At 41.2% G+C, this 13,295-nt stretch overlaps 1 pseudogene; it reads left to right on the top strand.

The window, feature by feature from the left end:
• Window positions 1–5,668: 5,668 nt before the first annotated feature.
• LOC122754858 lies at window positions 5,669–6,283 on the top strand (annotated as a pseudogene).
• The last annotated feature ends 7,012 nt before the right edge of the window (window positions 6,284–13,295 follow it).

Below are 13,295 nucleotides of genomic sequence, written 5' to 3'. Positions count from 1 at the left end.
TGGAGGAAAGACATTAAGCTCACAGGGTTCCTGATACAATAACCCCAAAAATAGCAATAAAAAAACTCTTGGGGCAGAAAAACACACAAAAATGTGGGCTGAGAGTTTTCTCCAGCTATAGATAGATTTCAGGGGGCCGTGCTGGGCCACAAATAAAGCCTAACCCCACAATCGGGCCGACACACCAGACACCCACCAGAGGAATTTGCCTCAGTGCCTCTGAATCTGCTGCAGTACCGGCGTCTTCTGGAACCGAGCGCGGGGTCGGACTGAACAGCTGGCCTGGGGGGGAGGGGTAAGTGCAGGGGTACCAGTGGATTGAGGGGAAGGATTTGACTGTCCCACCCCAGCGGGCAACCAGGAAGAAATCCTGAGAGGTGGGAGACCCAGGTGGGGGAGGGGAGCAGGGGAGTAGTCTCATCAGAAGCTGAGAACAACACCACAGAAAGCTTTGCTGGTTGGTTTCTTGGTAAATAGGCCTGAGGTTATCTCCGGACCTGAGAACAGGCCAGGTGAGATTAAAGCCTGCCCCCCCTCAACCCAAAACATCTGGGACCCTCTGAAGCTGAGAACAGGAGTGGAGCCGAGAAGCAGCCCCGCCACCCCCCCCTAGTGGAGGGTTCAAAATCAAATGAAAGCGAGGCCAAGCAGGCTGAGAAGAAGCCCAACCATCCCCCAGGCCATGCTGTAGCTTGAACAGTGTGTCCTGGAAGCAGCGCCACACTTAAAGAAAGAGTTAAAAGCCAAGAAATAGTAAGCCAGGATGAGCAGGCAGAGAAAGCAGAAGACCATCAAAAACTTCTTTGGGGGTAAGGTAGACCACAATACAACCTCAGAAGAAGATAATAACAGGGTTAAAGCTCCAACATCCAAAGCTTCCAAGAAAAATATGAACTGGTCTCAGACCATGGAAGCTCTCAAAAGGGACTTTGAAGAGAAAGTAGGAGAAATAGAAAGAAGATGTAGAGAAAAGGAGGAAAGAATGGAAAGGGAAATGAGAGCGATGAAGGAGAGTCATGAGAAAAAAGTCAACAGTTTGAAAAGCCAAATGGAAAAGGAGATTAAAAAACTGTCTGATGAAAATAACTGCCTAAGAATTAGGATTGAACAAATGGAAGCTAGTGACTTTATGAGAAACCAAGACGCAGTAAAGCAAATCCAATTGAATGAAAAAATAGAGGGCAGAGTGAAATATCTCCTTGGAAAAACAGCTGACCTGGAAAATAAATCTAGGAGAGATCATTTGAAAATCATTGGACTACCTGAAAACCATGACCAAAACAAAAGCTTAGACACCATCCTCCAAGAGATTGTGAGGGAAAATTGCCCTGATATTCTAGAAGCAGAAGCTAAAATAGAAATTGAAAGAATCCACCGATCACCTTCTGAAAGAGATCCCAAACGGAAAACCTCCAGGAATATTATAGCCAAATTCCAGAACTACCAGGTCAAGGAGAAAATACTGCAAGCAGCTAGAAAAAAGGAATTCAAATACTGTGGAGCTCCAATAAGGATAAAGCAAGATCTAGCAGCTTCTACATTAAAAGACCGAAGGGCATAGAATATGATATTCCAGAGAGCAAAGGAACTGGGACTTCAGCCAAAAATCACATACCCAGCAAAACTGAGTATAATTTTTCAGAGGCAAAAATGGGATTTCAACAATAAAGAGGTCTTTCAAGCATTTGTGATGAAAAGACCTGAACTGAATAGAAAATTTGACTTTCAAATACAAGATCCTGGAGAAGCATAAAAAGATAAACAGGAAAAAGACTTCATGAGGGATATTAAAAGATCAAACTGTTTACATTCCTACATGGGAAGATAATACTTTGAAATCATAAGAACTATCTCAGTAAGAAATTCAGGGTCAGCTGGGTGGTACAGTGGATGGAGCACCGGCCTTGGACTCAGGAGAACCCGGGTTCAGGTGTGACCCTGGGCAAATCGCTTGGCCCCGGGTTGCCTCACCAAAAAACAAAACAAAACAAAACAAAAATTCTTCACAAGAAATTCACAGAAGATAGGGCTGAACTGAATATGAAGGGATGATATCTGTAAAGCATTTATGTTTTGTTCTTTGTGGGGCAGATGGGGAGGGGTGTCTTATGTCTGGGACTGGATTTGGGCTTGGGGTGCCTCCTGGGTCCAGGGCTGGTGCTTTGTCTACTGTGCCATCTAGCTAATCCATGATGACATCATTAAAATAGGGTTGAGGTGTAGGAGGAATAAACTGGGGGAGGGAGAAGGGGAGAGATGGTCTGGGGAGACGTATTTCACATGAAAGAAACAAGAAGAAAGCTTATGGAGGAGAGTAGAAGAGGGGGAAGGAGTTGGGGAGTGAGTAAACCTTAATATGATCAGAATTGGCTCAAAGAAGGACTGAAATACATACTCAAGTAGGTATAGTAATATGCTTTTGCCCTGGGGGGAGGGAGGGAGAAAAGGGGGTGGGGAGAAGGGAAGGAGCAAAGGGCAGATTGGGGGAGAGAGCAGTAAAAAGCATAACACTTTCAAGGAAGATGAAGATGTTCTGCATGACTGTACCAGTATAACATCTGAATTGCTTGATCTCATAGGGAGGGTTAAGGAGGGAGGGAGGAAGAAAAATTTAGAACACAGAATTAGCTCAGGGACCTTGATCTCATTGGAGTGGGCTCATGGAGGGAATAGCTTTCATACCCAGCTGGAAGGAGCAATCTATTTAACCCTGCAGGAAAATAGGAGGGAAAGAGGACAAGGAAGGAAGGGTGAAAAAAGGGAGTGCAGATTGAGGGAGAGGATAGTCAGAAGTAAGGCACCTCTGAGGAGGAATAGGTAAAAAGAAGATAGAGTAAATGTCATGGGAAGGTAGTGGGATGGAGGGAAATAGTTATGATTATTGATTATAGTGGCAAAATGTACGGTACCTATTTTGCTGGGCTTTTGTGAAGAAGATTCTTTGTCAAGCTTAAGGTTGTGATGAACAGGATGCTATCGGGAAAACCTGGAGAGACCTACATGAGCTGAAGCAGAGTGAAATGTACTGTATACAAAATAACAGCAATAGTGGGGGATGATCTGCTGGGAAGCATGTGGTTGTTTTCAGCAAGGCAATGATCCAATGTAACCCTGAGGGACTTATGAAGATTGCAGCCCATCTGCAGAGAAAGAACTGATAGTATCTGAAAACAGACTGAAACACATTTGAAAATTTTTTTTCATTTCCTCTTTGACAATTCCTTAATCTGAATTTTTGGTTTTTTTGACTGTTTTCTCTCACAACTAGCTAATATGGGAATTTTTCCATGACTACTCATGTATAACTTATTTTGAATTGATTGAGTTCTTGTGGGTGGGGGGTGGAAATGGAGGGGGGAAGAGAAGTTGTAACACAAAGTTTTTAAAAAATTAATGTTAAAATTTTGTTTTTACATATATTTTGGAAAATAAAATTCTATTCAGAATAAATTTTTTAAAAAGCATGGTAGAACCTTCTAGATGTTCCACTCCATTGGCTCAGATTTTGAGAACCCGGGGTCCCTTCCATCCCTTGAGGAATCATCGATTGGAGTGATACTTATGGAGGATATTGTTTATGATTTTAAAACATCCCCCCCAAATAAAAGCAAGGCTTTATTATATAACAAAAATATTTATATAATTTTTGTTATTATATGTATGTATATATAGAATGTTACATATATGTGTTATATATATATACACATATATATGTATAGCATGTTCCAGTCACCAAGTACTTTATATCATTATCCAATTTGGTCTCCTAATGAGGGAGACAGTGCAAATATTAGCATCCTCATTTTATAATCAGAAAACTGAGGCTCAGAGAGGTTATGCTGCGTGTTTGAGATCATATAGCCATCACATAGAGCAGATTCAAGCACATGTCTTCTGACTCCAAGCTCAGTGCTTTCCTTCCTATCCTGCTGCCTTTTTACTTTTTACAATGCCTATAGAAGAGTAATTTCTATGCCCAGCAACACACTTGGGAAAATTATCATAGAATCAATTTTCTAGCAGCTAGAACAAAAAAAGATGCTAAATCTTTATATTAACCTAGCAGTTTATAGTTTTCAAAGTGATTTCATGTACATTATATCATTTTAACTTTACAACAAGCCTGTGATATAGGGAGGAAAAACATCTCTGCTTTATAGAAAATAAAACTTGGGCTTGGGAGGGATTAAGTGAATTTTCCCAGGGTCACATAGCTGGTTATAACTCAGACCCAGGTCGCTTGGCTCCAATCTCAGTGTTCTTCTTACAAGTGGGAGCTATTCACTCTAAATGTTCTTAGTCAGTCAGTCAACAAACATCAAATTTTAAAAACATTTTTATTTAAAGTTTTGAATTCCAAATTCTCTCTTCCACCCCCAACAGTAAGCAGATATAGGTTATACATATGCAATCATGTAAAATATTTCCATAATAAGTCAACAAACATTTATTGAACACTTTCTATCTAGTAGGTACTGAGCTAAGTGGTGGCAATACAAAAGAAGGCAGAAACAAAGTCTGAACTTAGAGAGAGGTATAGGGGAAGGAGATGGCCCAATAAAAGAGCAATAGAATTGATGTCCTTTGGCTTGGAAGAAACTTGTATCTTTGGTTCTTTTCTGTAAGGGTGGTGGCCTGAGCCTCATGACATCTTAATGACTTGAGATCATGAAATCTTGTCTTCTGTCACATAATATGGTCCTTTTCAATGATATGCCTTGCAGGGTACCATGGGATAGATTTGATCCTGTCTTCAACAATACTAAGTCTCTGGTACATTGGGGGATACTTTTTAAAACTTGGACATGTGATGGGGCAGCTAGGTGGTGCAGTGAATATAGCACTGGCCCTAGATTCAGGAGGATCTGAGTTCAAATCTGGCCTCAGACACTTGACACTTACCAGCTGTGTGACCCTGGGCAAGTCACTTAACCCTCATTGCCCTGAAAAAAAAAACAACAACCCCAAATCAAAAAAACCCTTCGGCATCTGGAAATTTTGGAAAATTTCTGGGAGAGAAAATCTAGAAGTCAGCTCACAGTTGGAGAGTTCCAAGTTTGAGAATTCAAGTAGTCTCCATTTTGGGGCCATTTGGGCAGAAAGGGTTAAGTAGCACTTTGCATTTTTTAATGTGTACTTTCCTTCTCCTTCTTTTTGAGACTTTGATAAGCCAGAGCCAGAAGTGGGACCTGAGAGATTTCCAAGAGTGATGGTTGGTGAGACAAGGCAAACACCCCTTGAGAAATCCTCTCCCCCTCCCCACTGTCTTCACTAGGGAAAGCAACAACTTCCATCAATTACCCAATTCCTATGAGTTTTGACTCTCCCTCCTTCCAAAAGATGGAAGGAATTGAAAGGAAATTTTTCTTCTAGCTGCTTTCTACACAAAACAAAATGTTCTCTCCCCCCTTGATCACTGTCCATTCCTTTTTGTTGTCTTATTCTCCTTTACATAAAATAAAATCCATAGCCTGATCATTGGTAACACAAGTAAAGCTTTGTGGAAGGCTTGGATCTGGAGAAACAGAGAGATATATCTTGCTTCAGCCTGAGGCACAGAGAAAAAGGGAAAAGTGAATTTATGTGGAAATTAGAAATGCAAGGGAGGTAAATTGAGATAATATCTATGTTCTTTTAACAAACATCTTGTATCTACCTTCATCTCACAATGCCCAGTGAAGTGATAGAAACTGTCCCAGCCCAGGAGCTAGAGTTGCTCACAGGGTCTGGAACAGAATCTGACAGTGACAGTACCAGAGCTTGAGGAACAGAATTCTACATGGGCAACCACACAGTGGGCATCACCAGCTGATCCATGAGGAACCTGTCAGGGAAACAAAGCCGAGTTGGTTTGAGAGAAAGGTTATGTTCAAACTAGGGCTTCAACAAGTACTTGAGTCACCACCCAAATCTCTTTGTCATAGTGAAACCAGATGTCTATAAGAACCCAACTTCAGATACATAATCTTTAGGGCAGCCAAGATTAAGGATTGTTCAGCAGGCACAGATAACTGCTGCAGAAAATGAATTCAAGGTGAAGCAGTCTCACACATTCAGGAAAACACATTAACTCTAACTTCAAGAAGCAAGCAAAGAGCAAGAAGTTGAAACAAGTATGGAAATTAAGGACATGGAATCAGTCATGTCTCATACAAACATATCCAGAGCAAAGGCTGTCAGATTCCTAAAAAGCAAGAGAAATGATACTGTAAATGCTATTATGCAATTAACATTGTTAAACTGTGGAGACAGGGACATTTTTCAGTGTCTGAGAGAGTATTAAATGCAACATGATTGGAAATTTGTACTGTTTTCATCAATAAAATTGTGGGGGTAAGGAAAAGTACTATTCTTTCTATTTATTTATTTTGGGGGCAATGAGGGTTAAGTGACTTGCCCAGGGTCACACAGCTAGTAAGTGTCAAGTGTTTGAGGCTAGATTTGAACTCAGGTCCTCCTGAATCCAGGGCCAGTGCTTTATCCACTGTGCCACCTAGTTGCCCCTGAAGATACTATTCTTTATCCAGAACAAGTTGGTTGACACAAGCAGGAGAATTTATAAAGAAAGAAATTAATAACATAAATGTAAATTGGTTCCTTGACCTAGTGGAGATAATCCCTTGAGGCAAAGGGAAGCCAAGACCTAGAAAGAGGGAATCTGCATCTTGTGTCTCCATAGTGATACTTAATTTGACCACCCAAGAATTTATACATATGGGTGGGGTTTTACATCTGAAAACAACCTTAACCCTTATATGCTCTTGGGCTCAGCTAAGTAGTTAGCTGGGAGAGTGTCTTTCTGTGTATTTGTTATAGGTGGGCACCATGCCCTGGACCACTTTGCATCTGAACCAAATTATATATGATGTTCCATCCTTGGGAATTAATTTTGGAAAGTTTGTGTCATTTTTTCTTTTAGGGTTTTTCTTTCCTGTTATTGGGATTTATGGTTTTATTATTTTTGAAGGCCATTTTAATCTTTCATTGTGAATGGGATTAATAGTGACAGTTGGATTTGAGTTGTTCCCTGGCTGGTACCTGGTTTTGTTGTTTCTGATTGGACAGAATACTATTGCAATGCATTTCCATTAGATTTGCAATTTCCACATGGATTCGTGGTCTGTTCCTCCACTCAACTCCCTGCATGCATATCAATGCTTCTCTCTCTTTTTGTCTCCTTTTCTTCCCCCCTCCCTCCCTCTCTCCTTCCCTCACCTCCCTCTCGCTGTCTCCCTCTCCCTTCCTCTCTCTCTATCTCTTTGTGTGTCTCTCTTTGTGTCTCTTTCCCCTTCTCTTCTTCCTTCCCCCCTCCTCCCTTTAATCTCTCCCCATCACTTTCTCTAACTCCCCCCATTGCTTTTCCCAAATATGTGTTTGTGTTGTGTGTGATCACACACACAAGGATTAACAGAAGCCAGGTTTTATTTTCTATAAAGGAGAATAAAACAACAGCAAGAAAAGAACAATGAGTGAAGGCGAGGGTAACATTTTTGTCTGGATAGAAAGCAGTCAGCAGCATATGCTGCTAACTCCAGAACAGAAAAAAAAAAGGCTTCTCCAGCTTTTAATCCCTTATGTCTCATGGGAAGAAGAGAGGAAAAATTCAGAGAGCCTGGACAGTTAATAGTAATTGTTTCATTCCCTGTTAAGGAAAGAGGGAAAGGAAAATGTCTGGATGGGGATGATTGCCTTATCTCACCAACCATCACTCAGAAGTCTCTCTGGTCCTATTCCTGGCTGGTCCACATGGCAACAGCAAAAACTGCTTGGGATGTAGCTGGTCAAAGTCTCAGAAGAAGGTGCACACACCCAGAAACCCAGAGTGTTGCTTAACCTTGGCTTGCCCACATGGCCCCAAGATGGAGAATAAACTCAGAACTCTCCAACTCTGAACTAGTTCTTTCCAGCTTCTTTATCCCCCAAATCTACAAAAAAACTTGAAGTTCAAAACAGTCACCAACTGGTGGACACTGGGATAGCATCTGCATAAGACTCTTACCTCTTCAGCAATACAAGTGCTTCATATAATTGTCCATTAGCATATGTGGTCACCTTTGGTTGAGAAATCCTCCTAGCTTCTTCCTCCTCTTATGACCATTATGAACTACTCTTCCTTCTTCTTGTCCTCTTGGCCCCAGTCGGTTCTCATCCACATTCATTTCTTACATAAGTGACCTTAAGATCAGTCTTCTCTGCTAATCTGGAGCTCTCAATTAGCTATTTGTCTGTTCATTTGAAAAAACTCCCAACTGTATTCCTTTGTGCCCCATGGGCCCCATCCTAATACTAGAATCTCTTGTGCCCTGACATTACCAAGGTTTCTGAAATAAAGATAAACAATGTTTTTTTCTTACTAGGGCTTGGTACTCTCCCAGAAGTGGTGTAGTGCAATGCAAAGCACATTAGGTTAGGAATCAGGATGTCTCACTTTCAATCCTGGGATAGAACCACAGAATATCATTATACATGATTTGGAGATAATTTAATCTATTATTCTTATTCTTATTATTTATGATTTATAAGGATGTTTTGCATTATAGAAAGAATGTGGAACTAAGATGCAGAAGACCATTACAGCTACCTGACAACAGTTCTTTGACTATTGACATTTGCAAATACCCTCTGAGGCAGCATCGTGGTTCAGTGGGAAAAGAACTAGTTCTGAAATCAGAGGGACTATGTTCAAATTCTGGCTCAGCTAAACCACCTTTGTGACCTTGGACAAATGATTTATCCTCTCTGGACCTCAGTTTCCACATCTGTAAAATGAGGTATTGGACTTGATTAACTTTTGGTCCTACGATGAGTTAGGAGTGTCCTATAGGTATTATTTAGCCTTCTTCCTGGTAATGAAGCCGAAGTACTGTACCTGGGTGGCTTGAGCTATTGTAATTTCTGTTCTAGAACAAGAGTTTCTTTTTGCTCCATCTTCAGATTCAGCTGCGAATGTGAAATACTCTTACTATCCAAAAGTCTTCCCTTTTGGGACTAGACTCCTTCCCACTGCACAGGAAATTCATAACAACCCAATCAAGGCATCAATATAAACATTTATTAACAGGAAGAACAGGCGCTGTCCAGCAGGTGGAGGCTAGGTGGCAATACCTGCACAGCCCAAGGTCCTTGCTGCCAGTCATTTTTGCTGACAAGGGCAGTCACCCCAAACATCTTGACCTTCTTCTTGTACAGGAGAGGGTGGGGAGAGGATAGATACAGTTGGCAAAGCACATTAGCATCTTCTATGCTAATTAGTTTTGTAAAAATTGATTTATTTTTCTATTTGCTTTCACCAGAAGGCAATCTAGAATCTTATAAATGAATGACAATTTGTACATTCAAAAGGACAAGATGAAAAATCGGCTTCATACTCCAGCCTCTCTCAGTGAAGATTTAAATCATCTCACATATGAGTCAGAATCAACAGAGATTAAAATACAGTTAAGGGAAGACTGGAGGGAATTGGTCAATCAATCAACAAACATCCATTGAGTTAAAATGTACAGCAGACAGTAGGAGATGTAGGCTGGGAGTACAGGAGAGAGAGGTGATGGCTAGAGATACCCATGTGGGGGTATTTCCAAAGATTTGGAGTCATTCGAATAGATGTGATTGATGGTGAAGAGAGTGTACAGAGAGGGAAGCAGAGGGCTCTGATCAAAGCTCAGGGAAGCCCATGTTTAAGGGGTGGGAGGAACAATAAGAGATTTTTTTTTCCTTGTTGACCTCAGAGGGCAGAACTAGAAGCTATGGGTAGGACTCTGAAAGAGGCGGATTTAAGCTTGAGACATATGGAAAGACTTCTTAACTAGTAAAGCAATCCAGAAGTAGAATGGGAGGCCTCAGGAAGAAGTGGGCTCCTTATCACTAGAGTTGTCCAGACAAATGCTAAATAACCCTTAGCTGGGGAGATGGAAGGAAGGAAGGAAGGAGGGAGGGAGGGAGGGAGGGAGGGAGGAAGGGAGGGAGGAAGGGATGGGAGGAAGGAAGGAAAAGAGGGAGGGAGGAAACAGCATTTTTTAAGTCTCTACTATATGCCAGGTACTGTGCTAAGCACTTTTTTAAAAAAATTAAAGTATTTTATTATTTTCCAGTTACATGTAGAGATAGTTTTCTGATATAATTTTGTTTTTTGCAGGGCAATGAAGGTTAAGTGACTTGCCCAGGGTCACACAGCTAGTGTCAAGTGTCTGAGGCCGGATTTGAACTTGGGTCCTCCTGAATCCAAGGCCAGTGCTTTATCCACTGTGCCACCTAGCTGCCCCCTAGAGATAGTTTTCAACATTTGTTTTTATAAGATTTCCATTTTCAAATTTTCCTCCCACCCTTCCCTCCCCACCTCCCCTAGACAGCAGGGAATATAGGTTATATATTTTTATTATATTAACATATATTAATTTTTATTTATATTATTATATTTGTATATTAATATATTTTTTAAAATTAAATTTTTTTTGGTGAGGCAATTGGGGTTAAGTGACTTGCCAAGGGTCACACAGCTAGTAAGTGTCAAGTGTCTGAGGGTGGATTTGAACTCAGATCCTCCTGACTCCAGGGCTGGTGCTCTATCCACTGCACTACCTAGTTGCCCATATATATATATGTATATATATATGTATATATATGTGTATATATATATGTATATAATAACATTAAACATATTTCTACATTAGTCATGTTATGAGAAGAATCAGAGCAAAAAGGAAAAACCTCAAAAAAGAAAAACAACATATGCTAAGCACTTTACAAATATTATCACATTTGATTCTCAAAATAACCCTGGGAGGTAGGTGCTGCTATTATCTCCATTTTACAGATAAGGAAGTAGAGGCAGACAGAGGTTAAGTGAGTTGCCCAGGGTCGCACAGCTAGTAAGTGTCTGAAGCTAGATCTGAACTCAGATCTTCAATATATCTTGAATATGCTCCTTTGACACTGCCTAATATAGGCCTTCATCACCTCATGCTTTGATTATTGCAATAGCCTATTGATGGGTCTGCCTCCCTCAAGTCTTTCACCATTCCGATCCATCCTCCAGTCAGCCACTAAAGTGATTTTCCCAAAGCACAGGTCTGATCATGTCACACACACACACACACACACACACACACACACACACACACACACACACACACACACACACTCTTATACACTCAATAAACTCCAGTGGCTTCCCAGTGCCTCCAGGAGCAAATACAAAATAATCTGTTTGACATTCAAAAAGCCCTCACAAATTAGTCTCCTCCTGCCTTTCCTGTCTTCTTCCACTGACTTTATGACACATACCTTCAATCCAGTGGCACTAGCCTTCTGCCTGTTCCACACATAAGAAACTCCTCTAGGCTCCAGGCATGCCTAGAATGCTCTTCCTCCTCAAATCTGACTAGTGACCTCCCTGGCTTCCTTTTTTTTTTTGGTGAGGCAATTGGGGTTAAATGGCTTGTCCAGGGTCACACAACTAGTAAGTGTTAAGTGTCTGAGGCTGGATTTGAACTCAGGTACTCCTGAATCCAGGGCTGGTGCTCTATCCACTATGCCACCTAGCTGCCCCCGGCTTCCTTTAAATCCCAATTAAAATCCTACCTCAATGGCCCTCAATTTTAGTGCCATTCATCTGGTAATTCTATCCTATTTATCCTGTATAAAACTTCCTTTGTATATATTTGCTTGTATGTTGTTTATTGGATTGTTAAGTCCTTGAGGGCAGGGTCCTTGTCTCTTTTTCTATTCTTAGAGCTTAAGGCACAGTGCCTGGCACATTGTAGGTGCTTAATAAGTATTGATTGATTGACTGATTGACTCTAGGCCATTAAGATATGAGTTGTCTGTCTAGTTGGTTTTTGTTGTTTTTGCTTGTTTGTTTTTATCTTAGCTGGGTTTTACTTTTCCCTGCTCTGAAAGTTTTTGATTCGTCCTCATTTCCTCTCTGTTCCCCATGCCAGGGAGGGTTCAAGGAGCATCATGGACCCCATTCAGTCACAGTTCTTGCTAGGACCTAAATAGTAAAGTATGTTTCCATATAAGTATTACTTGTATAAAAGGATATCTGAACCATAAGAGTTGAGTGGAACATTAGGGATTTGAAATTAACAGAAGGCCCCCTGCCCTGTGGCACCACAGCAGAAAAGGGCCTGTGGTGTCAGGGGTTTATTTCAGTATAGTGGACCAGTGATCTAAAATTTTTGGAGGGAGAACTGAACTTGATCTACAACAGGCAATGAGTTAGTCCTACGGAGCATAGACTATGCCCCTAGTCTTGGTGGCCTTTGGAATCTTTGAGTTGGTGGATATGAATCATGCATGTGCTCATTTCAAACCAGTTATGTATTCAGAGTGATAAAATTGGTGTAGAAAGGAATTTCCTGAGGAGTATATGTGTGTGATCATAAGCAAATTCTACTAAGACAAAGTTTGGGAGCCAACATTATGTAAGCAACAGAATGTTAACTCTTTGGAGGTAGGGACCATTTTGTTTTTATTTTTCTATCTCCATTGGTGACCTTTACACATTGCAGGTGCTTAATAAATGTTTGTATTGGTAGCTCAGAAATACCTGAGTATTGTGTAATTTAAGATTCTAAATGTGGATTCTAATCTGTTCCCCCAGTTTTGGGGAAACTGACTAAAATCACTGATAAAACGAATTTAGGTTTTTAAGAGTTTATTGAAAAATAGAAAAGACTGAGAACAGAATTCCAACAGCCTGACATTCCTATCTTTCCTCAAATTTCCTGTGAAGTCCTCTGCTGCCACCACCACCATCAAGTCAGGAACCCCAAAAAGAGCGAGAGCTCTCCGCGCAGGCTCTCTTTCCTCCTTCCTTTCTCCTCCCAGAAAATAGGAGGCTCCTCAAGTTGATTGGCTGGTAGCCTTGATAGACAGCACCCATGAGCAAACGTCATTTCCTGACGCCAAGGAAAAGCCACATGGCCTTGCCCTCTGAGGCATTTTCCTCATGGCAGAGCTTTCCCACAGCAAGTCTCCAGTAGGTGGCATCATTCCAATCATTACAGTATAATATCTATAGTTCAGGTTGAATATGGGAGGTTATGAAATTTTCTAAACCCAAGAAAATGTTGGTCTAGGCTGGCTCATTCTTTTTTTGGGGGGTGGGTGGGTAATGAGGGTTAAGTGACTTGCCCAGGGTCACACAGCTAGTAAGTGTTAAGTGTCTGAGGCCAGATTTGAACTCAGGTCCTCCTGAATCCAGGGCTGGTGCTTTATCCACTATGCCACCTAGCTGCCCCTGCTGGCTCATTCTTAATGTCCATCTATCCTGGTCATCCTTAATGTCCAGG

The sequence above is a fragment of the Dromiciops gliroides genome, chromosome 4 (assembly GCF_019393635.1).
Source record: "Dromiciops gliroides isolate mDroGli1 chromosome 4, mDroGli1.pri, whole genome shotgun sequence".
NCBI classification, from domain to species: domain Eukaryota; kingdom Metazoa; phylum Chordata; class Mammalia; order Microbiotheria; family Microbiotheriidae; genus Dromiciops; species Dromiciops gliroides.
Note: the sequence above shows the minus strand (reverse complement) of the source record. Positions and strands in the feature narration are given on the sequence as shown.